General features: G+C 41.7%; 1 pseudogene; it reads right to left on the bottom strand.

The window, feature by feature from the left end:
- Nucleotides 1-18628, bottom strand: part of LOC114700904 — a 104638-nt pseudogene that overhangs the window by 33662 nt on the left and 52348 nt on the right.

The raw sequence follows: 18628 nt of genomic DNA, 5'->3' as shown, positions 1-18628 counted from the left end.
TGCATCAAAAAACAGAGACAAAAGACAGCAGGTTATTCGCCTCAGCAGAATGCTGAATGCTGTTTATTGAAAGAGGCAGGAAACCTTAAATACAGGCTTACAGCACAATGGGAGAACCCCAGAGGGCAGAAGTTCGCTACTGATGTTCACAATCTTGCATCTAAGCTGTTAAACGCCCAATATGCAGGATACACAAACAAGGAACTTCCCTTAAGCATTCAGGAGGGTGGAAACCGGCAGGGAATTAGCATAGGGAGGACATCTGGTCAAGGTCGGCAAGCACGGCAGCAGTTACCCAAAATTGGGGGGCCAGAGCCCTACAGTCACCCACACCTCTCTAAGTTATCCCTCATTTACACTCTGTTAGTAAGCCAAATAAAGCCATTGGTTCACCAAATTGGATTTTGATGAACTCTTTGGTCTGTTGTTCATGCCCTGTATGGGGTATGTAGACATCTATTTACATCTTCCATAAAAAGTTCACATGACATGTGTATGGTGGTTGGTTTTAAATGCCAACTTGCCACAGAGGACAAGCAGGGAGCATCAGCCGAAGAACTGTGTATATCAGGTTGGCTGGGGTGGATTCTCTTGATTGCCTTAATTGTGGTGGGAAGACACACTCCAAATGTGGCTAGCACCTTCGGGTAGCAGCCCAGACAAAAAAGGATACAGATGCCAGGCGGTGGTGGTGCACGCCTTTAATCCCAGCACTCAGGAGGCAGAGCCAGGCGGATCTCTGTGAGTTCGAGGCCAGCCTGGGCTACCAAGTGAGTTCCAGGAAAGGTGCAAAGCTACACAGGGAAACCCTGTCTCGAAAAAACAAAAACAAAAAACCAAAAACAACAACAACAAAAAAGGATACAGAGAAAAGACTACCTCACCTATTCCTTGCTCAGCCTTCCCTCTTGCTGCTGAATTAATTTAGCTTGCTGCTGCTGTTGATTCCCTAACTAAAATCAGAACCAGCTTTTCCAGTCTCCCACTGGAGACTGGGGACCAGCAGTTCTCTAGGAGTCATTTAGGATTTTGGCACCGGATTAGGATTGCTGAGGTATCCAGCCTTGTGGACTAGGTTATTACTGGGTCTTAGCCTGCAGGTGTGAGACAATGTATTGCATATGCTGACTGAATATGGTTGCTACTAATATACATTTGTTCTATTGCTTCTGCTCCTCTAGAGAACTCTAATGAGTAAAACCTGTTAATCTATCAAAACACTGACCTCTCAGCCCTTTACAGTTCCTGTGTTTCCTCTCTATCGTCTAAGTATTTTCTTGTGTCTTTTAAGTTGCACATTTACATTTAAAATGTTTATTTACTTAATTTTATGTTTATGAACATTTTCCTGCATGTATGCATGTGTTCCATGTGTGCTCCTGGTGCCCAAGGAGGTCAGAAGAGGGCATTAGATCCTCTGGAGCTGGAGTTATGGACTTTAAAGAGAGTAAATTGAGTCACTGGTCCTTGCTATGGGTGGAAGCTAAGGGAATATAAATGATAGGTTCTAACAGAGTTTAAAAACACCCTGGAAACCTGGAAGCCTTGTTAGTCACAATGTCTCCCCAGCCAACTTTTATGGAGGATCTATGGACAAGATACATTTTGTTTTAGTCACTTTTTAATCCTCTACAGCAACATTCTGAAAGGCAAGGATTTAACAGACATGACAATTCACATGCGGGCAGGCGAGTGAGTTCTTGGATGGTTGGATATATGGACAATTGTTAACCATCATTTGGATGCTGGGAATTGAACTCAGATCCTCTGTAAAAGCAGCAAGTGCCCCATCTCCGCATCCCACATTTTAATTTATAAGAAGCTAGTCTCCAGTTCCCCTTCCCCAGAAAACACCCTTCTTCAATAGCTGTGGTTCCTCTGCAGCTGTTTCCATAATGTCCTGTTAAACATTATGGCCTTTACCAAGGAAGACTGACAAACTCCGAGAAACAGACTTGTCCAGTGTGTTGCAGCTATGAAATATCAGTGCCCGTCTGTTACATGACAGACACTATTCCTTGAGAAACACAAACAGGGAGGTTCCAGTCTAGCCTGAGCCTATGAGCTCCTTTCTCAAAAACAACACAACAAAGCCTTGCACAAAAGAAAAGGAAGCAAGCAAACAAACAAAAAACCAACCAAACGAACAAACCAAGGACAACACTAAAAACAAGTAAGGAACGCCAGATTGGAGCAGCATTAAAGCGGTTGATCATTAGATTCAACAAAGGGCTGGAAAACAGCATATTCTTCTCTGACTAGCAAATCTATTATAGAATTCACATTTTTTTTTTTTTTTGAGAACAACCCAAACATGACAAATGGAATTCAAGGAAGCAGCCTGACCAGGCATTTCTTGGTGTGACTTAAAAATTAACTCCTTGGAAACGGCAGCTATCTCTCCAGTCAGAAATGGGAAAGTGCTATCAGTTAGCAGAAGCTGTCCTCCTGGGAGCTTCCTGATTGTGTCTGGTCCCAGATAGAGGATAAGGCACTTCTCCCGCCCAGAGGCCATCCTCCTAAGTACCCACTTGGCAGGCATCCTGGAAAATGGCAATGCTGTGCGGGCTAAGTTACTCTTCTCAGAGATCTCTATTGGACCTGATAAAGGGAAAAAACCCTCTGAAAGTGCAAGCTGTATACAGTTCAATGTACACTTTAAAAGATGTGCTAGCGGGTATTTACACAGTGGGTCAGATTTTTGTTCTGAGAGTCTCGAGAGAAGAAAAGGCCCCTTTGAGTGGAGAATCTGCCTTTTTGTTTTCAGTGAGGGCACATAAAGACAGGTGATCCAGAAGGCATCACTTTCAAAGACGAACATTTTATAAGCAGTGGAAGTTTCAGGTGTTACACCGAGGGTAGCGTGTCACACTGGCTCCCAGCAACTGTTGACAATTATTTCAGAGCCCCTTACCTGTTGTTGGTAGAAAGCAAATCTGAAGCAAGCTGTTGTTGCAAACAAGCCCTTGGCGAATCACAGAGAGAGAATGTCTGTTGTCAGAGAACTGGCAACAAAAGAAAAACCAAGAAGAACCCAGCCTTCCTCTCCGGCTAGCTGGACAGTTTGTATTTTCACACTAAAATTGGGCAAGCGAATATGGTTAGTGTAAAAGCTTCCTGAAGGAGTAACTACAAACTGTTTCAACAGTAAAAGTTGTGCTAGGTCACATAGCTGATCAATTTACTTTGGACCTTTTTAAACTAAAAACAAAACAAAAAACACTATTATGATTAATGACTAGAATAAAAAAGCTTGTGTCTTTGCAGGCTTATTATTTTTCAGATTGATGTTGTGGAAGGTTTCAATACTTTTCAGATGACGTAGAACATAAATTAGATGCTTTCAAGAATGGTTATTCTTTTAAACGGGGCTCATTTGTTTTTGTTTTAGAAAGATATTGATACAATGACACATTTTTTGTCACAGAGTTGTAAACTTAAACACCTCCCTCATGAGAGCTGGTGAGATAGTTTAGTGGGTAAAGGCACCTGCTGCCAAGCCTGTGAAGTGAAGACTCCTGAAAGTGCTCCCTGACTGCTCCTCATGCCACTCCCTCGTTGCCATAAGTTCATATAAAAGATATTTTTTTTTTAATTAAAAGACTCTCCCGTAGGGACATTTTTGTGTGCTTACAAGTATGGATAACATTTACTATTATCTTTTTAAGTTCTGCTCTACATGTGCCTAGAATTGTTAGTCACATGTTACTATTACCGAAAAGGGCCTTACTATTTCCTGGAAGTATTTGTCTCCTGAGCCACTGGAGACAAATGGTCACATCATTCAGAGCAAGAGAGCCTCTGATGAGGACTGTAGTTATTCCTGGCTAGAGAGAGAGAGAGACATTTGCTCTGGAAAGCAGGTTCGCTGCCTGCCTGTTATATCATGACTAAGAAATAGAGTTGTGCCATAACTAAAGCCTAACTCAGAGGCAGGGAACTGAACTTAACACACAGGTGGTAGTGGACAAGCTTCCATGCCCCAGCCCTGAGTTTTACTTTGAGTAAACACTGTGCATACAGATCTGGCATCCAGAAATTTAAGAGTCCTTTAAAGGAAAGTATCTATCTGGGTTTGGTGGCTTATACCTATGATGCCAGTGCTACAGGGGCCAAGACAAAATGATGGCTGTGAAATTGGGGCCACCTTTGACAACACAGTGAATACCAGGACAGTCAGGGCTGCATAGCAGGATCCTGTCTCACTGGACCTGTCAACTACCAGTCACAGATTTTAGAGGGGCTCATAGGGCGAAACCTCTCCTTTCTGAGCTATGGACTTACTGATGGGTTCTGGGGCATGAGAAATCAGTATCTTCAAATGTGCACCCACTGCTGATGCTACCCCATTCTGTCATCACACAGGGGACCCGGGTTATACTAACTGGGTCACAAAATGAGAAAAAGACATGAACAGACACTGAGAAGGAGATGCGGGGAGGGGTACTGACAAGGAAGGGAGGTAAAAGAGGGTAGAGAGGCAAGAGCAATCAAAATTAAGGACATGTTCAAAATTGAACGCCTAAAGCAGATGAAGAATGACTGAATGCGGACAATGGACACGAGTCATGAAAGAGGACACGGGCTAGCTGTTTCTCTTCTAACTCTGGTGGAGTGCTCTGTGTTGTTCTCAGTCCATGACTTCATCATACTATCCTATGGCTCACACTGTATTCTTTTTCCTTTTAAGAGGAGGTGATCATTTGAAATTTCAATTTAATTCATAGATTCAGACCATATTTTGTCTCAGGAAAATTCTATCTATTTAGCAGGGAAAAATAAGAGGAAAACACAGCAGCCATGAGAAAGAGGAAAGGACAACGATATACACAGGGTGGGAATCTGGTGTCAGTTCAGGGCCCACTCTGTCCAAGTCTAAATACACTTAGGTAGAGAAACAGAAGTGACTGAGGACTATTTTACTATAAGATCACATTAAGACACATACCATTGCTGTGCATTTAATGATAGCACAGACATTAGAAGTCTCTGTCATTTGTTTTCATTTCCCTGAGACACAGAAGAGACCCTGGTGTAGTCAGAAGATTACACAAGCTTATCAGAGTTTTCTTTTCTCTTTTTTGAGAGCATCTCCATGTGCAGCCTTGGCTGGTCTAGTATTCAGTGTGTAATCCACGCTGGCTTCATACGTAAAGTTATCCTCCGGCCTCTGCCTTTCTAGTCCTGGGACCACAGATATTGGCCACTACACCAAGCTTTACTTCTCTCAGGGTTTAAAATTTAATTTGTTTATTTTATTTGTGTGTGTATGTGTGTGTGTGTGTGTGTGTGCATGTGTGCATATGTATGTGTGTGTGCATGCATGTGTATGTGCATATGTGTGTGCGCATGTGTGTATGTGTGTGCATGTGTGTATGCACATGTGTGTGCATGCATGTGTATGCGTATATGTGTGTTTGCATATGTGTGCATGTGCGTATACACATGTGTGTGCATGTATGTGTATGGGCGTGTGTGTGTGTGTGTGTGTGTGTGTGTGTGTGTTTTCTTACAGGTAATTATGAGCATGTGAAGGTCTGAGGTATCTGCTCTCTCCTTTCACTGTGTAAGTCCCTGAGACTGAGCCATATCACTAACCTTTCTTTCAATTTTCATTTGTATCATCACATACTTTGCTCTACTAAATAAGACAGTATCTAAAGTATGACGAGTTACAGTTTGTGAGGAAACTAAAAAAATAGTACAAAGCAGTTATTTTATTATTGTTGGGTCTCAGGTCCAAGATTAAAAATGAATCCATAGACATAAATCTTAAGTCTGTGTATGTGGGGTTGTGAAATAAATATAAAAAAAATTAAGTTCTACTTTGAATAACTCCCTTTAAAAAAGAACAATGAGAATACCAGGCTTTTCTGACTCCCCATGGGAAGTCTTACTTTTTTGGAGGAGAGGATGATGGGTGGGCTGGGGGAGAAGGCTGTGTGGGGAGCAGGAGGAGGGATGAGAGAGGGAATCTGTAGTTGGTATGTACAATGAATAAAAAATTTCATAATTAAAAAAGTGAGAATTGCATATGCTAGAAAACAATGCATTTCTCTGAGCACAGTCCTTCCATTCAGAAAGGCTTCATCAGGATTCAAAGGAAGGGCACAATTGTGAGCCACTGTGACCCACATGAAGTAAAGACTTCAGGAGGGTACAAACCTGAGGGCAGGTAGCTGCCACAGGGATCTTGAGGAGAGGCACGTTGGAGCCTGGTGGCTGGATGGGACAGAAGAAAGAGTTTGTCTTTGATGGAGACTTTCACCTCCACCTTCACTTATCCCAGTGGTTTATGTTTACAAAATCAGTTCTAGTTCTCGTTCTTACCAGGTAGGGGCAAGCCAAGATTTTGTCCTTTGTTTTACTTTTGTGTGCTCTTTTCATTACACTTCCGGATTGACCAAGAGAAAGAGAAATTGGGCTGTGCTTAGTTCCAACCTGTTTTTTAAAAAGTGAGCCTGACCCACAGATAAGCATAGTCTTCACCCCTTATCAAGGGAACATCACTTTTCAACAGTGGGAGACCATGACAGAAAACCACAACTAATCAAAATGCCACGTGGTAGAGCCCAGTCCCAGTGGACACATCTACAAAATACTTCTGTACCTAAGGTTCAGGGGACACTGGGAAAGGAGCAAAGATTGTAAGCACCAGAGGAATGGGGGTTTTGCTAGAGCTATGTCTCCAAGTGACATCCAAAGCTATACTCTTAAAGTCTTACCAACATGACCATGTAAATATGAGCTGAACAAGGATGACACCAAGTGACATGCCAAACCCGACAGAGAAAGGCTGTGAGGCCGGAGCCCTACACAGAGAACTCTAAGTAACTGAGTAAAGCTGGGAGCGGGAGGGGAGGTCTTCCCTAGGGAGGAGCACACCAAATTGGTTATCCACCGCCAAAAGGTCCATCCTGAAAAATACATACAAGTAACATTATACTTACCGAGCAAGTTGCATTTAAGAATATGTATGCATATACACATTCTCATAAGTATGCAACAGCAAGTAATGAAAACAGAGGCCATGAATTTTAAGGAGAGTAGGGAGGAGTATATGGGAGGGCTTAGAGCAAGGAAAGAGAAGGGAGAAATATAATTACATTATAATCTTAAAAATTAAAAAAAAATGTTGCCTCACAAGAAAGTAAAAAAAAAAAAAATAGTTCTAGTCTCTTTTCACCATCTTGGTACCTGTTAAGCCTGCTGGGAACAGGACCTCTAAAAGGCAAATAGTCTGGAAGGTGGTGCTGCAAGACCATTTTGCTGGCTATCAGTGAGGTCCTCAGAACCAAAGAGAACAAACAGCTCTTCTCAAAAGGGAAGGTGGTTGTGCTGGAGATGAAACTGAATTCTACTTAGGCAAGAGATGTGCTTATGTGTGTAAAGCAAAAAACAACATGGTGACTCCTGGAGGTAAACCAGACAAAACCAGAGTATTTTGGGGAAATGTAACTCAGGCCCATGGACACAGGCAGGGTTCATGACAAATTCCAAAGCAACTTCCTGCAAAGGCAGTTGGATACAGAATCGGTGTGATGCTGTACCCCTCATGAATTTAAACTAATGAAAAGCAAACAAATAGGAATGGTAAGAGAAAACTATTTCAACTAATGAAATGAAAATAAAAAAATGCTCTCATTAAAAAATGAAATCATTAGAGGGCTGGAGAGATGGCTCAGTGGTTAAGAGCAGTGGCTGTTCTTCTGGAGGACTCTGGTTCGGTCCCCAGCACCCACATGGCACTTCACAACTCTCTGTAACTCCAGGTCCAGAGGCTCTGGTACCCTTGCATAGACATATATGCAAGCAAAATACCATGCACATAAAAATCAATTTTAAAAAATTTCAGTTCTGTGTTGGTAAAGAGAATCAGTATGGGGTACCCCTCAAGTCATCCAGCCACTCAGTGACTTTGTATCCTACTCACAGAAGGCTCTGGCCGGAAGGTCAGTGCTTTTATTTATTTTTAAACTAGCTATCACCAGGCAGGGACCTTATCAACGCCAAGTCTCTCTGAAATGGTGAGTAAAGAATAGGAGCAGCTGGAGTGTGTTAAAAAAAAAAAAGAAAGGAAGATTCTCAGGAAGATCTAGCTTAAGATGGAGAGAAAAGGGAATTCACTCCTTCACTCTGTAAGCAACTGTCTTTCAAAAGTTCAGGCCGTGTTTTATTCAAGAGGTAAGATGACAAAGTTTCATTTGATTTCACTAGTATGAAAATTGCAATGACATCACTAATTGCTCAGTGCATGAAGACTGAATGTAGGTGTTTTTGAAATGAGGAACCCCGAGTCCTACACCGTTCTCCAAACACTGCAGCTTTGGAAGTCCACCTACTCTCTCACTGGATTTTGGGCAGGGACAAAAGCATGCAGGATCTGGCTAACCCAGAGAAATATCTGCAATGTTCCTCTTTTTTAATTAATTTTTCTTTATTAAGAAAATTTTTATTCATTTTACATACCAACCACAGATCCCCCTTTCTTCCTTCCTCCCGCTCCCCCACTCAGCCTTCTCTCCGAACTCATTCCCCATTCCCTCCTCTGAAAAGATAAGGCCTCCCATGAGGAGTCAGCAAAACCTGGTACATTCAGTTGAGGCAGGTCCAAGCCCCTTCCCCTGCATCAAGGTTGTGCAAGGTGTCCCACCATAGGTAATGGGCTCTAAAAAGCCAGCTCATGCACCAGGGATGGATCCTGATCCTACTGCCAGGGGGGGCCTTAAGCAGACCAAACTACACAACTGTCTCGCTTATACAGAGGGCCTAGTCCAGTCCCATGGAGGCTCCACAGTTGTTGGTCTAAAGTTCATGAGTTCCCACTAGCTTGGTTCAGTTTGTCTTTATAGGTTTCCTCATCATGATCTTGATGCCCTTTGCTCATAGTATCCCTCATCCTTCTCTTCGACTGGACTCCTGGAGTTCAGCCTGGTGCTTGGCTGTGGATCGCTGTATCTGCTCCCATCAGTTACTGGATGAAGGTGCTATGATAACAGGGTATTCACCAATCTAATTACTGGGGTAAGTTAGCTCAGGCACCCTCTCCACTATTGCTAGTAGTCTAAGCTGGGATCATCCTTGTGGATTCCTGGGAACTTCCCTATCGCCAGGTTTCTCCCTATCCCCATGATGTCTCCCTCTATTAAGATATTGCTTTCACTGTTCTCGCACTCTATTCCTGTTACAGCTTGACCATCCCATTCCCTTATGCTCTCATTCCCCATCCCTTATCTTCCATTGCCCCCTCACCCCCAGTTTACTCAGGAGATCTCATCTATTTCCCCTTCCCAGGGTGATCCATGCATCCCTCTTAGGGTCCTCCTTGTTAACTAACTTCTCTGCAGCTGTGGGTTATAGTCTGGTTATCCTTGGCTTTACATCTAGTATCCACTTATGAAAGAGTGCATACCATGTTTGTCTTTCTAAGTCTGGATTACCTCACTCAGGATGATATTTTCTAGTTCCATCCATTTGCCTGCAAATTTCATGATATTATTAAGTACTACTGCTTAGTAGTACTTCATTGTGTGTATGTACCACATTTCCTTTATCCATTCTTCGGTTGAAGCGCATCTAGGTTGTTTCCAGGTTCTGGGTACTATGAATAATGCTGCTTTGAATGTAGTTGGCAATGCTCCTTCCTCTTTTGACCCCAACATGGTCTTGAAAAATGAAAAGTTCATGTAGTAGACTTCTTCATTGTTCTACTTTCTAAGCAAAACAAAAAAGAGAAGCTGTAAAACATGAAAAGGAGGGAAGAGAAGACAGCCAATTTGTTAGCAGGGAAAAGCAACCAATATGTTAGCAAATGTTCTCACTGAATCGTTTCCTGGACAGTCATGCTTTTCAAGCCAATTAGGGAAGCAGAAATATCCTCTTCAACAGCAAATAAAGAGAAACAGTGATGTTGGGGAGAGAGGGACCTAGAAAGATTAATCCTTTTAAAAGTCATCTTCACTGCTTTTCTCTCTTGTCCCCCTCAACAATCCGTTTACCCCAAGGGATATAAAACACATTGAACAGCGCAAGGGAAATAGCTTCACTAGTTAATACAGAGGACCCACTGTTAGCCGGTGTTGCTATGTGTAGTCTTTCCTCATTAGTTTAAGCTTAGTTCTTTCAAAATAGCTCTGACAGCAAAGCATGTTCTGAAGATCTGAGACCCTGAAGGGAAAAATGCCAATAAAACACGTGTGAGTGCTGACCTGAAGTGAACATATACAAGAAAAGTTTTAAGTAGATGTTTAAAACTCTTATCTTCATAGTATCCACAAACTAAGCAATGTGTTAGAAAAAAATTAAAGTTTTGTGTCCTTATTAATTGCATCCTAATTGGGGCCTAACTCCAAGAATACTACTACTTCGTGTGCCTTAGGAAGCAGTAGGAAGTGGGTCCTGGGGCTGGTTGTATTTTGCAGATAACAGTCAGGCATTGGTAGTTTAATTACCATGTTCCTTGTTTCATAGCTAGTTACTGGAGGGTAAGGCAGATCTGAACACAGGCAGGCTGGCTCTAGAGCTTAGGGCAACCACTACACAACAATTATACAGAACCTATGCTAACCACTACACAGCAATTAAATGCACACTTCATTCGAACTTTGGAAAAGCCATTCGGTTTTGATTTATTATTCAAATAGTTATATCAGTTAGACAGAGTGGCCCATGCCTAAAAATCCAGTGTTTGGTAGGCAGAAGCAGGAGGATTGCCACAAGTTAGGGGCCAGTTAAATCACAGTGAGTTCCAGGCCACCCAAGACTGCACAGTAAAAGCCTGTCTCAAAATACACACACACACACACACACACACACACACACACACACACACACACACACACAGGAGAGAGAGAGAGAGAGAGAGAGAGAGAGAGAGAGAGAGAGAGAGAGAGAGAGAGAGAGAGAGGACACGAGCTGATGCACAACAAGCATGGGAATCTGAACTGAACAAAACAACAAACCAAATACAAACCAACCCATCAAAAAGTTTCTGGGTGTGAAGAGTCTCAAGAACTCTCCATCCTCTTGACTGTCTTCCACGGGGGCAGTGGGCTTGCTGGTCTTAGTAACAGCTCTCAGGAAAAGAGCTACCCAGGAAAGGAGCATGGCGGGTGGGGTTGGGGTTGGGGGTAGGTTCTGTTTGTCTTTCAGTCAGTGCATCGGTCCACAGCAGTCTTCAGCAGTCTTCTGCTCTCAATGTGAATAATAAAGTGTGGAATTAACTAAGCAATTGTTGGGATTTGAGAGGTGCAAAGGGGGCAAAGGTTACAGTGAGTAAATCTGGTAAATTACAAAGGGAAATGAGTCTTTCCCTCAATTCTAACACACTTCATCGTCTTTCAGGTACTTCATAGTGATGTCCACGTCAGACAACAGAACACTCTGTGTCAGTATCTGCTTGGACCCCCACCCACTAGGGTTAATGAGAATCCATCTGAGCAGTAATTTCCTATGAAAAAGAAACCCTAGCAGGCCCAGGTCTGGGTCTGTGCAGCTGATGGATTGCTTCTTTTTTTATAGAGCCAAACCATCTTCATAGGAATCAGCTTTCAAGTATATAAATTTCAGCTTGGAAATTATTTCTCTTGATGCTGCTTTCAGCCATTCTTTTTTTTAAAAAGAGACATTAATTAGCTGAATAAATCCACCAAGGAACACAAAGTGTTTCTGCAAAATAATACGATAATTTGTATTGAAGATGTGATTGAAGGTTGGAAGAAATAAAAGAAGCACGAAGATGGCAAAGTTATAGTTATTGGGAATCTGGGGTAAGTCACTTTCCTCTATTTGATCTAATGTATCTGATTTTCATCTCCTTCCTCCACCCTCCTTTCCACAATTTAGACTGTGTCTCCTCTGTTAATTTGTCACAAAATTGTGACTCGCAGTTTAAAATAAACACTGACAGCATACAGAAAAAAAAAAAAAACTCAATTGTGAGACGAATTTCAACATTTATAAAAAATAGGTCTTTTCCTATTGTTATGTGTTGGCTCATCATTAAAGGTGCAGGCAGGACTCTTCTTTATAGACCAAGCAATTTTTATGTCAGATGTTCCTTTTATCATGCATTTGTGACTTAAGGAACATGCCAAGATAAATGTAAATCTATTCCACTAGGATATGAAGAACGCCATTTGCTTCACTTTGTTGTTGCTTTGAGAAAGAGTCTCACTATGTGGCCTGGCTGCCCTGGATCTCCTATGTAGACCAGGCTGGAATTCTGGAGTTACAGAGAGTTGTAAGCTGCCATGTGGGTACTGGGAATTGAACATGGATCTTCTGCAAGATCAGCCCATGCTCTTAACCACTGAGCCATCTCTTCAGCCTCCTCCCTGTTACCATTGGTTTCATATTAAAGAATTGATATTTTACATCAAGAGAGAAATTGAGGCCAATTAGCAGTCAGATGTTTTCTCAACTTGTTTTGCTTGTTATGCTAACAGATCTTCAGGGATGCAAATTCATTAGTTAATTCATCCACTAGTAGGGTGGCAGTGGAGCTATGGTTAAGTGGGCAGGACAGCAGCAGAGCTGGGATGTTACTGTTTAGATTTGGATCTGCTAACTTGCCCATTGCTAACAATGCCTTACTGGAGTAGCTGCCCATGCTCTTTTTCCTCTCCTGTTCAGTGACCGAATCCTCACAGGGCTCATATGTGTGCATTAAATGTCACAACACACACATTAATGTATTACTATGAATTTTAAAGATGTGGTAGCTGAATCAATGTCCATATACCTCTAAAATATTTTCTGAGTCAGATAAAAAAAAAAAAAGACACTGAAATGGTTTATCAGAATGGAAGTGGAATTTTTTTTAACTTTTATTGATTCTTTGTGGATTTCACATCATGCATTCCAATCCCACTTATCTTTCTGTTCCCTCACATCCACCCTCTGCCCTTGCAACCTCTCCGAAACAAAACAAATTTTTTTTTTAGATTCTTTTTTTTTTTTTTTTCTTTTGGTTTTTCGAGACAGGGTTTCTCTGTGTAGCTTTTCGCCTTTCCTGGAGCTCACTTGGTAGTCCAGGCTGGCCTCGAACTCACAGAGATATGCCTGGCTCTACCTCCCAAGTGCTGGGATTAAAGGCGTGTGCCAACAACGCCCGGCCAAAACCAATTTTAAAAGAAAACCAAAAAAAAAACCAAACAAAATGAAGAAACAAAACATAAATCAAAACAAAACAAAACAAAAAACAACAAGAAAGAAAGAAAAGGAAAAGAATCTTGTCTAGGAAGCTGTAGTGTGGCCCATTATGTCACACAATTTACCCTTAGTCCATTCATCTTTACTTGTACGTGTTCATTGGTCTAGCTGGAGGCCTCTGGCTTCTGCTACACCACCCAATGGGCTCTCATTGGGACTCCTCTTAGATAGCCTGCTGTTGTCCTGTGTCATGGAGATCCTGCTGTTTTACATCTGTAGGTGCCTCCTCTTCACATGCTCCAACAGTTCATGGATGGGTTGGGTGTTGGGGTGGGCCAACTCATAGCCCTGGTTCTCGGCCTGAGTGGAAGCTGGGTTGTTCAGCCCTCCAGCTTTCTCTCATTGTCACTACCTGGGCGAGCTCTCCAGCATTGCCTTGGCTAGCTCACTCATTGCAGCCCACAACAAGGTGCAGGGCCAGTTCTCCTGCTCTCAGGTCCTCAGAGCTGGGTCACCCACACTCATACTGTCAGGGCCAGCTCTACTGTTTTGCCCAGTCGTGGTATAGAGTCCTTTCTCCTGATTGCTGTAGGAGGCATACAAGATAGGGTGTGTGTATGTGTGTGTGTGTGTGTGTGTATGTGTGTGTGTGTGTGTGTGTGTGTGAACTCTCCTACCTGCATACCCTCAAGGCTAATTCACCTGCGGTCCCAGACAACAGGGTTAGCTATAGTGTGCTGCCCAGACAAGGTGCAGGGCCTGCTCTCCTGTGTACTGCAGCTGGCGAGGGGCAGGGCTGGTTCTCTCATTCTTGTGTCCCCATGGCCAGCTCTCACAGGTGATAATGGGCAAGGGAGGAGGGCATCTTTCTCTCACCCATGCCACCACATGGCAGATAAAGGGAGGTGGGGTCAGCTCTCCTGTTCTTAATAGTCAGGGATAAATTCCCAGAAGTCTAAGTACTGGGTCATAGAGTAAGAGCAGTTGTGATTTATATTGAGACTGATAAACTTTTTCAGAACTACTCAAATCAAGATTTGCTGCCAGCAACAAAGAGGCTTCTGGGAGTTTGTTCTAGTTTTCTTCAGATTTTTTTTTTTATAGTTTTAATTTTGCATTTAGATTTATAACTCATTTTGAGTTAATTTTTATATAACCCATGTGTTAGATTGAAAGGTGCCTTTCTGCATATTGGCTCCTGACTAACTCAAGAAACACACTATGATATTGCTGTTACCAGGTACATCTGTATTTTGGGATGTGGAGGAAAGGCTTTATTTCATCTTACAACTCTCAGGTCACCATCCATCACTGTGGAAAGTCAGAGCAGGGACTCAAGGCAGGAATCTGGAGGCAGGAACTGAAGCAGAAGCCCTGGAGGGAACATTGCTTTCTGGCTTGCTCTTCATGACTTGCTCAGTCTGCTTTCTTTCTTTCTTTCTCTCTTTCTTTCTTTCTTTCTTTCTTTCTTTCTTTCTTTAAATGTATTTTTAAATTTTAAAATAATAATATAATTACATCAGTTCCCCCTTCCCTTTTCTACCTCCAAATCCTCCATATATAAAGCCCCTTGGTCTCTTTCAAATTCACAGTCTCTTTTTTTTCCATTAATTGTTGTTACATTTATATAATGTATGTATTCCTAGATACTTAAATACAACCTGGTCAGTCTGTATAATATAATATGTGTTTTCAGAGCTCACTACTTGGTGCTGGATAACCAACTGGTGTGATTTTATCTGGGGAAGACTATTTCTCCCACTCTCAGTATACCTTAGTTGCCTGTAGTTCTTTATGTAGGGTTGAGGCCTTGTGAGTAATCATCCCTCACTCCCCACATGTCCTTAGCATGTCTATTTGTGTTAGCTTCATCCAGCTCATGTTTAGGCAGCTATGTCGGTGAGACTTTAATGTGCAGCTTCTGACATTTTGTGGAGACACAATCTCAGCAAATTCCCTGATCCTTTGGCTTTTACACTCTTTCCTCCCCCTCTTCCATAATGATCCCTGAGCCTTAGGTGTAGGAGTTATTTTGTAGATGTATCCACTGGGACTGGGATCCACAACTCTGCATTTTGAATGGTTGTGGATTTCTGGACTAGCCTCCTTCTTTGACAAAGAAACGTTCCTTTGATGAGGCATGAAGACTAAGTTACTCTGCTAGTCACTGGAGAAAGAGGTGCAGGATCTGGCTGGATAGAGAAGTTGGAAGTCACACTTGCATCATTGTGAAGAAGAAGAGGAGGAGAAGGAAGAGAAAGAGGAAGAGGAAGAAGAAGAAGAAGAAGAAGAAGAAGAAGAAGAAGAAGAAGAAGAAGAAGAAGAAGAAGAAGAAAGAAGGCAGCTCAGTGTGTAAAGGCATTTGCTGCTAATTCTAGTGACTATGGGAGCCATACAGTGGAAGTGGAGAACTGAAAATCTTATAAACTATCCTTTGATTTCTACACACACACACACACACACACACACACACACAGACAGAGAGAGACATGAGAGAGAGAGAGAGAGAGAAGAGAGAGAGAGAGAGAGAAGAGAGATACTAAATAAACAAAAATAATTGTGAATATTTTATACAAACACCTTTCTGGATTAAGACTTTATTTCTATATTGATTTTTTTGTGCCTATCCCTTCACTAATACTATTGTCTTGATAAATACAGCTTGATATTAAGTCTTAAAATAGGGTAGTATGATTCTTCCAACTATAGTATTCTTAGAAAATGGTTTAAGGTCTTCTATTTATTTTTGTTTTCAGATAAATTTTAGAGCTGGGTTTTTAAAATGTATAAAAATTCCTTATGGGGTCAAACAATGTGGCACATGCTGTCAGTCATCGAGGTACTTGGGAGGATGGAGCAGGAGGATGCTGTGTGTGAGATCAGCCTAGGCCATCTAGCAAGTACTAAGCCGGCTTGGACAATACTATTTATTTATCTTTTTTTGACATGAGGTCTCACTGTGTTGCCCAGGCTGGCATCAGTCTCTCATAGTTAACGAGATCCTCAGACCTCATGCTGCATCCTCCTGAGAGCTGGGACAAAAAGCAAAAGGTAACCATCACCATTCCTGGGCATTTTATTTTAATTAATTATTTATTTTGAGGCAGCATATTATGCAACCTAGGCTGGCCTTGAATTCACTCTGTAGCTGAGGCTGACCTTGAACTCCTGACCCTTCTGCCTCCATCTCCAAGTGGTGAGTAGCCTAACATGTTTTTGACCTGTCAATCCTCTGACCTCAGCCTCCAAGTGTTTGATACAAATTGAAGATCTGGCTTCTCTGTTACCTTCACTCCTGTCCTCTCAGGCACAGAACTCTTTAGAATTTTGAAAGGTAATACATTGAATCTGTAAACCAACTCAGGGGACATGTCATCTTAAACATATTATTTTTAACTACATGGACACAGATGTCTCCCATATATTCAGATCTTTAAATTGTCTTTCAATGAGATTATGTCATTTTCAAAATATATCACGCGGCGTGTGTGCAGCTTTAATCCAGCACTCGAGCAAGAGCAGATCTCTGTGAGTTCAAGCAGCTGGCTACCAAGTGAGCTCAGAAAACAAACTACACAAGAAACCTGTCTCGAAAAAACAAAAAAAAAAAAAAAAAAAAAAAAAATCAAAATATATCACTTATGCTTCTGTAATTAAATTTATTCCCAAATATTATACTCTTTTTGATGAGTAGATTTTTTTATTCTATATAAAATTATAACTGGTTTTTGTGTATTGAGCTTGGATCTTGAAACTTAGTTGGTTAAACTTCTGATGTGAGGTCAATAATTTTAAAAGAATGTTTTATTTTTTCTTTGACAATTTTATACAAGTATAAATTTTTCTTGATCATAATCACCCAAACTTCTCTGGCTATCCCTCAATACACCCCCTTCCCACTTTCATGTCTCTCTCTCTTTTTATAATTACTGAGTTCAATGAATGCTGTCCACATATGTGTGAGTAGGGGGTAAAAGACAGACAACATTCTAGGAGCCACAGAAAAAAATGACTCAATTTGTAGACTTAATTTTTTTTTCCGAGACAGAGTTTTGTGCTTGCCAGGCTGTCTTCTAAATCCATATGTAGCCAAGGATGACTATATTTCTCATCCTTCTGACTCTAACTCTTGATTCTTATCAACTAAGCCATATCCAACCCCACCCCCTATTGTTTAGTCTTTCTCTCCCTCTCTTTACATATAGATATATTTACACAGGGTATTATGTATTCTAGGATGGCTTGAAGGTGCAGCCAGGAAGGTGCTTCAAACTCTCTCTGTTTTTTTCTTTTGAGACAGGGTTTCTCTGTGTAGCCCTGGCTGTCCTGGAACTTGCTCTGTAGATCAAGTTGATTAGGCTGGCTTTGAACTCACAGAGAGGCTTCTGCCTCTTGAGTGCTGGGACTAAAGGGGTGTACCATCATCGCCTGGCTTGCCTCGAACTCTTGAACTTCCTGTCTATATCTCTTAAAGGCTAGAATTTAGAATTGCAAGAATGTGCTAGCACACCTGAGTTTATTTGTTTGTTTGTTTGTTTAGTGTGTGTGTGTGTGTGTGTACAGGTGCAAGCATGTGGAAGTTAGATGAGAACTTCTGGCAGTTGACTCTGTCCTTTCACTGCGTGTTCTGATGACTGAACTCGGATCATCAGCCTTGCACAGCAAGTGCTTTTATTCGCTGAGCCATCTATCTCTCCAGCCCCTTTGTAGATTTTATAAAAGGGGTTCAGCCAGGCGTGGCGATGTATGTCTGTAATCCTAGCACTTAGGGGGCAGAAGTAGTATGACTGAAGCAATTTCGGGCATCCTGGTCTATGTAGAGTTTCAGGCCAGCTAGGGCTACACAGTGAGACACTTCCTCAAAAACAAAACTGTTTTGTTTAGGTCTCATATGGAAGATCATATCGCCTTTGAATAAAGACAGCTTTAGTTTTTCTTTTTTCCTTTCAACCTAGATATCTTTTTCCTTCTTTTTATTGTCTAATGGCCTTGGTCAGAACCTCTAACAGAATGTTGATTAGAAATGACAAGGGTGGACTGCCTGTTCTTTCTGCTCTTAGTGAAGGCATTCAGTTCTTCACCATTAGGTGTGATGTTAACTGTAGGGTTTTTGTTTGTTGGATGGTACATGATCTTTATTTATCAGGTTGAGAAAGTTCCCTTGTCTGCCCGGTTTGTTGAGTGTTTTAATAGTAAAAGGGAGATGGATTTTGCCAAATTCTGTTGAGCACAGTAGAGCACTGCATGCATTCTCGCTTTGTTTCCATTGAACTAGTCCATTATGCTGATTGATTCTGATATGTTGAAACAAGAATGTATGTGGGACAAGCCTCACTCAATCTGGATGCACTCTCTGTGCAGCTGGATGAGGTTTGCAGCATTTTGTGAGGACTTCTTATTCACACTTGTAGGGGATGTTTTCCCTCAGTATTATGTCTTTACTTGGCTTTGGGGTGAAGGCAGTATTAGCCTTATA

This window comes from Peromyscus leucopus, chromosome 3 (genome assembly GCF_004664715.2).
Source record: "Peromyscus leucopus breed LL Stock chromosome 3, UCI_PerLeu_2.1, whole genome shotgun sequence".
Classification (NCBI taxonomy): domain Eukaryota; kingdom Metazoa; phylum Chordata; class Mammalia; order Rodentia; family Cricetidae; genus Peromyscus; species Peromyscus leucopus.
This window is presented reverse-complemented; position numbering and strand designations above follow the sequence as displayed.